Here is a 9,604-nt window from a genome sequence, read left to right as displayed (position 1 = left end):
GCTTTCTGTCAAGATGAAGGTATAAGCATAATAAAATATGTGAATAATGTTATCTGTTTTTAACATATCTCTTTCTAATGTTTTACAATTTATACTTCATTTTACATTATTTTATAAGTTTAATCACGAAGGTATGACCCTTGTGACATTCTGATCATGGCCTTCGTCCGAAGTTCATTAAACCCTTGGGGGGGATAATGCTTCAGCGGACGAAGGACATTAACATTTAATATTCTATGTTGCCTTGTTCTTAATTTATAGCATTTGAGAACAAGTCCCCAACATTGGCGCCCACCTCCGGTGAACTTACTTCCACTTTTTGAGCTAATGGCTTCGTTCAACAACCAAGCTGGAGCTGCTTCGGCTACGAAGCTGGTGCTCCCGATAACAGGTGGTTCATGCTAAGAGCCGACCAACAAGAAGCAGAAGAAGGAGGCACAGAGAAGGGTACAACATGTCGGGGTGCAGGGACCCTTCATCAAGTCAAGATGGTCTCACATCCCAATTACCTTCTCCCAAGAGGACTTTCAGCTCAAGGATTACCCTCACAATGATGTTATGGTTATTTCTTGTGTTATCAAAGGATTTCTGGTCCACAATGTTCTGGTCGATACAGGCAGTGCAGCGGATATTATATTTGCTAAGGCCTTCAGACAGATGCAAGAGCCAGAGGATAAGATTCATGATGCTACACACCCTCTTTGTGGCTTCGGAGGAAGACAGATTGTAGCGCTTGGCAAGATCACGATGCCAGTGACCTTCGGATTTGTCAACAATACAAGGACTGAATAAGTTGTGTTTGATATTGTCGACATGGAGTACCCCTACAATGCAATCCTTGGTCGTGGGACACTCAATGCTTTTGAAGCGATTCTTCATCCAGCATATCTTTGCATGAAGATACCTTCGGATCAAGGACCTATTGCTATTCATGGAAGTCAGGAAGCTGCCAGAAAGGCTGAGGGAAACTGGACAGATTCAAAAGCAATCCATAATATAGATGGAGCCGAAGCTTGTGAGCAGTACAAGTATAGAAGGGAGAAGGCTGCTTCGGCCGATCAGCCAAAGCACATGCTCTTATGTGAAGATATAGCAGAACAGAAGGTGTTGCTGGGATCTCAATTGTCTGAGGAACAGGAGAAAAACCTAACAAGGTTTCTGTTCAACAACAAAGATGTTTTCGCATGGTCCGCCAACGATCTATGTGGTGTCAACAGGGATGTCATTGAACACTCGCTTAATGTTGATCCATCCTTCAGACCCAGAAAGCAGAGGCTTCGGAAGATGTCTGATGACAAAGCCGAAGGTGCTCGGAATGAAGTGAAAAGACTTCTCAGTGCCGGAGTCATTAGAGAAGTAAAATATCTAGAATGGCTAGCTAACACTGTTATGGTGAAGAAGGCCAATGGTAAATGGAGGATGTGCATTGATTTTACTGATCTCAACAAGGCTTGTCCGAAGGATGAGTTTCCATTACCGAGGATAGATTCTCTAGTAGACGCAGCAGCTTCGTCAGAGCTCATGAGTCTACTAGATTGTTATTCAGGCTACCATCAAATCTGGATGAAGAAGGAAGATGAGCCAAAAACCAGCTTTATAACCCCCAGTGGAACATATTGTTACCTTCGGATGCCTAAGGGGCTCAAGAATGCTGGAGGAAGCTTCAGCAGAATGACGACCAAAGTCCTTCATTCTCAGATAGGCAGAAATGTGCTAACATATGTTGATGATATCATAGTAAAAAGCACGAAGCAAGAAAATCACATTGCTGATTTGCAGGAAACATTTGCTAACTTCAGGCAAGCTGGCCTGAAGTTGAATCCTGAAAAATGTGTCTTCGGAGTAAAGAAGGGAAAATTCCTTGGTTGTCTGGTTTCGACAAAGGGAATCGAAGCTAATCCGAATAAAATCGAAGCTATTCTTTGGATGGAACCGTCGAGCACAAAGAAGGGGGCCCAACGGCTGACAGGAAGGCTGGCATCCTTGAACCGATTCATATCTAGATCAGCAGAGAGGAATTTACCATTCTTCGAAGTGCTGAAGTCAGCCGAAGTCTTTCAATGGGGACCAGCTCAGCAGAAAGCCTTTGAAGAGCTGAAGCAGTATCTGATAGACCTAACGACGCTAACTCCACTCGTGCCAGGGGCTCCTCTGCTGTTGTATGTGGCAGCTTCGCACTCTGTAGTAAGTGCAGCACTTGTCCAGGAGAAGCTTGAAGGACAAATTAAAAAGCAAGCTCCAATATATTTTGTTTTCGAGGTCCTCAGTTTATCAAAGAAAAATTATATAGAGTTGGAGAAGGTGCTATATGCTGTTTTAATGGCCTCAAGGAAGCTTCAGCATTACTTTCAAGCATTCCATATAATTATTCCTTCATTACAACCTTTGAAGGATATTATGAGAAACAGAGAAGCTACTGGAAGGATTGGAAAGTGGGCTGCGGAACTCAACGAGTTCACCATTGATTATGTACATAGATCCTCGATTCAGTCCCAGGCGTTAGCAGACTTCATCGTTGACTGGACGCCAGGGGCTCAGGAGGAAGAAGTAAGAAAAGATGCCGAAGCCTGGACAGTGTTCTGCGACGGTCTGGGGAACCTTCGGGGCAGGCGCAGCTGCTATTTTAGTTGCACCTTCCAGAGTCAGAACATGCTATGCAGTGAAACTTGATTTCAGCTGCACAAATAATATTGCTGAATACGAAGCCTTGCTTTTGGGGCTTCAGAAGTTAAAGGCAATGGGGGTAAGAAGGCGGTCCTCAAAACAGATTCTCAAGTTATTTCTGGTCATATTGACAAGAGTTGTAAAGCAAGAGATCCGAGGCTTGAAAAATACTTGGATACAGTTCGAAGGCTTGAAGCTTCATTCGAAGGGTTTTCTATCAAGAGTATCCCACGAGGAGAAAATGAGCACACTGATTTGCTAGCCAAGTCAGCGGCACAGGGGTTGCCTTTACCTTCGGAAGTATTCTTCGAGACAATAAAAGCACCTTCGGTGGAACTTCTTGAAAGAGCAGTGCTCAATATATCTCCTGTTCATAGTGAAGATTGGAGAACTGAGATTATATCCTTTCTCCAGGGCAATTACCTTTCAGATGACGAATCATATAATAAGAGAATAGAGGCAAGAGCCCGACCATATGTAATGATAGAAGGGGAACTATACAAACATGGAGTCTGCTCTCCATTGCTTAAATGTTTATCTAGAGCTGAAGGTATATAATTGATGAAGGAAATACACACAGGCCTATGTAGATCTCACATCGGATCTAGGCCCTTGCTGGGAAAAGTCTTTCGTCAAGGGTTTTATTGGTCGAAGGCAGCTTCGGATGCAGCGGAATTAGTCCAGAAGTGTGAAGGTTGTCAAAAATGTGCAAGAGATCAAAAACAACCTTCATCCCTGACTCAGTTAATACAGCCCACTTGGCCGTTGCAAAGGTGGGGCCTTGATTTGCTAGGCCCACTTCCACCAGCACAAGGCAATTTAAGATATGTTGTGGTGGCGGTAGAATATTTTTCCAAATGGATTGAAGCGAAGCCTTTAGCCACAATAACCTCAGTCACTGTTCAGAAATTTTTCTGGCAAAATATTGTTTGTCGCTTCGGAGTGCCGAAGGCCATTACTGTTGACAACGGAACACAGTTTGATACCGAAGCTTTCAAAGAATTCTGTGAGCAAATTGGCACGAAGATTCATTTTGCATCAGTCAGGCATCCGGAGTCAAATGGACTTGTTGAAAGAGCTAATGACATTATAATGACAGGAATAATGAAGTTAATCTTCAATCAGCCCAGGGGAAAGTGGCCAGATGAATTGGTCAAAGTAGTGTGGAGCCACAATACAACAATGTCAAGGTCAACTAGCTTTTTACCATTCAAATTACTGTTTGGTGACGAAGCAATAACTCCGGAAGAAGCTAAAGCAGGATCAATAAGAACAGTGGCTTCGACAGAGGACGAAGCTGATTGTTCTGTGGCAAAAGATGCCTTAGAAGGGATCAGGCTTAAGGCTGTGGAGAACATCAATAAATATCAAGCCGAAACAATAAAATGGCGTGACAGAAAAGTTCGGTTAAAAAATATCAGGCCAGGTCACTTGGTACTTTGGAGAGTTGCCAACCCAGATACAGTAGGCAAGCTACAGTTAAAATGGGAAGGACCTTTTCTGGTAGTATCTTCGTCAAGACCCGGTTCCTACAGATTAAAGGATATGGACGGCAACGACATTCCTAGAACTTGGAACACGGATGAGCTTCGGCGATATTATGTATAACTTGATGTAATCTTTTTATTTTTTATTTTTTATTATTTTTTTCCTATGGCACCCTTTTCCTTTCCGAAGGGGGAGAAAGGTTTTTAATGGGGCCATAGCATGTAACTTCCCTTTTTCTTATTTCAACTCTACAAGAGCAATATCTCCCAAAGATGTAAATGTAAAAACTGAGCTCGCACCATCGAGTGCAAAGGAAAAAGAATAAACAGTGAGAAGCTCGAAAGACGTCCCTAAGGGGATGAAGAGCACGACGAAGCTACAAAAAGTCGTTCCTAAGGGAGCGCAGCGTAAGTTTTCTGCTCAAAAGTGGTTCCTAATGGAATGCAGAGCTTACAGCGAAAAGTCAACGCTGATTCCGCCGAAATATAAGGCGAAGCGCGAAAAGTCAATGCGATACCGCCGAAATAGAAGGCGAAGAAGTTCAAAAGACGTTCCTAAGGGAATGCAGAACTTACAACAAAAAGTCAGCGCTGATACACCGAAAAATAAACGGTGAAGCCGAAAAGTAAACGGCAAAGAGACTTTGTTAATTTCTAAGGGAATGAAGGCTATGATTGTTGCTTCGTATATGTGTTTGGACATTCATTTGCACGGTACATTACATCATAACATTCGCATTCATAAACATTCATTTAGACATACGTAGGATCATCATTAACATAACACAGACAGTTGCTTCGGCTCTAAAGATCAGGCTTCGGCAAAAGAGAAAAAGAAGCAGTTTTTATGCTTCGCTGTGTACGAAAAGAAGGAAAGGTGTTTTTCGCCTTCGGCTCAAAAATGCTAATTTCGTTCACACCAAAGCAGTTCATACATTTATGGGAAGGTAGGAATATATTACAAGGTACGGACAAAGTTCATCAAGTAAAATTTAATTACATTTACAAAAGTTATTACAAAAATTTTTTAGAGCTTTTTCTACAGTCATCTATTCAAGCTTCATCAGTACTCATCGAGCTTCAGCTTCAGCTTCAGCATAGTCATCCATTAAAGCTTCGGCGTCATCTTCTTACTCTTCAAGCTTCGGCTTCGTCTTCGTCATCCTACACGAATTAAAGTATTGTAAGTAAAATTCAAGTTTGAAGGAAGAGGTGAGCAAAAGGTATGATTTTGTTACCGGCTTAAGATGACTCCGAGCTTCGTCACCAGCTTTATCTTGCCCACCCTTTGTCCATACCACCTTTATAAATTTATTTGCTATACTTCGGGCAAGGTTGGGGATATCATCCAGATCTGCTGATGATAAGCTAAAATTGGGCCTATTGATAATTTTTCCGTGCTTGCAGCCAGATTCCAGGAACGCAGCAGCAGTGCCCCGAGAAGCTACCAGGGCACAGAAATCACCATGTCCAGCAATAACATCATCAAGGTCATCAATTTCACCTTCGATGTGTTCGAAGGCTCCTGGTAAATCTTCAGCCGAAGGAGCAAATTTTTCGCAGCTGGCCCCGACCGAATGAAAGACCTTATTCAGCCGTTCAACACATCGATTGCTGAATTCCAAACATTTATTTTGAAGGCTTGTTAATGATTTTTGCAAATCTGAAACCTTCTGGACTTCGGCCTCAAATTTTTCATTAAGCTTTTGTTGTTCTTGTTCGAAACTTTCTGACTGGCAGAGAAGCTTCGAATTCAGCTCTGCTATTTTAGCTTCAGCTTCTGCCAATAAGCCTTCGGTCGTCTGAAGCTCGAAGTCTTTATTTTCAAGAGCAGCAGATTGGTCTTTTATTTTGCCTTCTAAATTCTCGATTATAACCTCATGTTTTTGTCTTCCAAATCTTGCTGCATTTTTAAAGCTTTGCTCAGCAACATACTCTGTACATAAACAACCTCCGTTAGAAAACATCTTCGTTATTACAAATGATAAAAAGTTAGAGAAAAGTTGTTTACTTTGAAATTAGAATAAAACAAACTACCGACGATATGCTGTCGTCGGTAGCGGCTGATGTCTGTTTCAAGCTTCGGGAAACCAATACTCTTTGATAGAGTACTGATAACCTTCGCTCCGGTTTGATCCCGGACATAGCCCAACTTTTCATCATCGATACCACCGAAGAGAAATGCCCCCGGCCGATACCCGCAAGATATGGCATACTCTTTTAACTCCTCTTTTTCGGCCTTTGTCAGCTCTTGCCCAACTAAGTTTTGAAAATTAAAAATTTCATCTTCCGAAGTGTCTTCAGCTATTTATTTCTTTTTCTCGGGATTTGGGGCCGAAGTCTCTTCGGTAGCTGCTGCAGCTTCTTCTGCGGCCATGTCTTGCAGTATTTTATCAATATCTGCAACTGTGGTTTCCAACTCTATATCTTCGGCTGTGGCAGCTTCGGCAGTTGTAGCCTCCGAAGGTGTAGCTTCGGTAGTCGTTATGTCCTCAACAGCTGGCGCCTTCGGAGCTGAAGCTCTTGGTGGTGTCTTTTTAATGACTTCCGTCACTGTAATGATTCTTTGCTTTTTTGGCCTACCTGCCTTCTTCGTTTTTTCGGGCTCCTTGTCCTTCTAAAAAGCTTCGTCATATGTGACCCTAATGGACTCAGCTTGACAGGCAAGGATTCAGTCATTACCTTTAAAATTTCCTCTACGACGGTGGTAGAAGGTGATGCAGCAATTTCTTCTTCTTCGCCAATTGCCTTCTGCTCCGGAGCTGTAGCCTTTCTCTTCTTTGAAGCATCTGTTTTTGGCTCGGGCTTTGGTTTTTTCTTTTTCAATTGATCTTCATCATCTTTATTCAGAATATCAGCCACTTTCTTCCTTTTTTGCCCTTCGGCACCCTTATCTAGCCGCTCGTAGTCGGGATATTCAAAGTCAATAGCATCCATTACTCAGTTCAGTCTTCGCTTCGGACGGGTGCCAAAGGCCGCAGTCATCAACTGATCTTCTTTTTTAGAGTAATTGCCGAGTATTTCATTGCACATTACTTCGATTGTGTCCAGCCATTCTTGGCAAGGCACTTTGAAATGTCCCTTGAATTTGTAATGGTAAGGCAACCGAACAAGCTCCCCTTCCTTCTTTTTTCCTTCAAGCTTCGACATGTCCCACTCTTTCATAGTTGGGAAGACTCTAAAGGCCAAAAATTCTTGCACTAAGTCCCTAGTGCCGATGTGCTCCGCAATAATTCTAAATTTAGCCAGAGCAATTTGGGTCGGACCCTCTGGTGTCATGTTGCACGGGGGTCTGGTCTCTCCGAAGATCAATTCCAACGGACTCTGGACCAATTTCTCTTTATCTTCGTCAACTTTGACGTAAAACCACTCGAATTTCCAGCCAGCTGGCCACTTGCTATGGTAACTGATCACAGGAAATTTTGTAGTCTTGCGGTACGCAAAATTGTAGCAACCAAAGTTTTCATGTAGCCCATCTCCTCTAGCCTTGGTCTGGTAATGAAGCTCGTGCACTCGGCAAAAACCTTCGGCAAATGGTTCCACCCCTTGGCTTCGGAGGGCCCAAATATAAACGCTAAGCCTAACGATAGCGTTAGGAGTTAGCTGATGAAGGTAGATCCCAAACTTCTTTAGCACATCAGCAATCATCTTGTTCAAAGGAAATCTTAAACCAGCTTTAAAGAAACTTTTGAAGACCACTACTTCATCTTTTCCTGGCTTCGGAGTAGTTTTTCCCCACCAAAGTGAATCAGCTCTTTCTTCGCTTCACTAAAATAGCCCAACTTCATCATCTTAGGCAAATCACCTTCAGAGATGGTAGATTTTCCGAAATCCAGGTGGCTGGGTTTACTCGGCACTGCACTGCTGTAATCATCTTCGGAATCAGTCTCCTCAACATCAGCCTGCTCTGCTTCAGCGGCAGGTGCATCCTCCGATGTTACCAGCCCAGATCGCTTCATCGCTTCGGAAATAGGAACAGTCTCAGTAGCTTCGGTTTCATCTCCCTCACGATCGATCCTGGCAGTGGAGCGCACTCTCACCATTTGATTATGAATATTTTGAAATTTTTTGAGGTTGTTGACTTTATTGATTTTTTCGAAGCTCTTCCTCTTCTGACGAAGCAGAATCAAAAGCGGCGCTTCGTTTGAGCACGATGATCAAGCTTCGGCTATGGTTAAATTTTTGGCAGCAAAACAGTGCAATAGCAATGAATGTTGTGGTAACTTCACACCTACCCGTCTGTTTATATAGTGCCGCAGGTGGGAAGGTGAATTGTCAAGGTCTTCCACACCGGATAAGCAGCCACCTGCACTCGCTGAATGGTGGGCCACAGGGTCCGGGAAGGTGAATCGCTAGGGCGCGCGTAACTGCTGCAAGAAGGGGCCACCTCGCGCGCGGATTATTTTAATCGTTTCTCTCCAACAAGCTCAGAGAAGGTGTTTTTCGGATCTTCGGCATCCCGAAGCCTGAAAGACTTTTTCACGGATCAAGCTCGTTACGACAAACGATCTAGCACCGCAAAGGGGCTACTGTTGGGGGTATGCTTCGTAGCCGAAGATCCTAAAGGAAGAAAACACCTTCGGAAGATCTTCCCAGAAGCAGCGCCGAAGCTGTCACATATAAAGCTTCGGCACAATGACGGATTTCACGACTAAGGGGCGAACTGACTTAAAGATGAAATGACTTAAAACCCATGATGTTCTGTGTCATTATTGTAGTTAATTGTAAAGGGTATATATGTAATTATACACAGACTGCGCCCTGTGCCTATAAATAGGTGAAAAATACCTCTATACTGTTCACGCAATCTTGTAATCGCTAACACATTACACTGGAATTATTGCTTTCTGTCAAGGCGAAGGTATAAGCATAATAAAATATGTGAATAATGTTATCTGTTTTTAACATATCTCTTTCTAATGTTTTACAATTTATACTTCATTTTACATTATTTTATAAGTTTAATCATGAAGGTATGACCCTCATGACATTTTGATCATGGCCTTCGTTCGAAGTTCATTAAACCCTTGGGGGGGGGATAATGCTTCAGCGGACGAAGGACATTAACATTTAATATTCTATGTTGCCTTGTTCTTAATTTATAACATTTGAGAACAAGTCCCCAACGCTTGTTTTACCTGGTTACATGCTACTGGGTAGACTTGCTATTGCTCTACTTGGTTATGGGTTAAAGTTAGGCATGAAACGTTTATCATGATTTATTATTGTGGATTCATTTTGCATGATAAAATTACACTGTTAATTGGAAATGGAGCGTCAACTTCAGAAAACAGTGCTACCACAAGACTATTATGGCTTTAGTCTTGGATAATTAATTAGGGAAGCTAGTGTGGGAGAATAATACCCGAAAGGGGCAAGAGAAAAGGAGTTGCACAAGTATAGTGTTAGCTAGAATTGTTGTGATGACGTTTCAGACTATGGAAAAGACCTAT

The sequence above is a fragment of the Zea mays genome, chromosome 2, assembly GCF_902167145.1.
Source record: "Zea mays cultivar B73 chromosome 2, Zm-B73-REFERENCE-NAM-5.0, whole genome shotgun sequence".
Taxonomy (NCBI): domain Eukaryota; kingdom Viridiplantae; phylum Streptophyta; class Magnoliopsida; order Poales; family Poaceae; genus Zea; species Zea mays.
The sequence above is the reverse complement of the archived record's forward strand: the minus strand, read 5'-3'. Positions refer to the sequence as shown.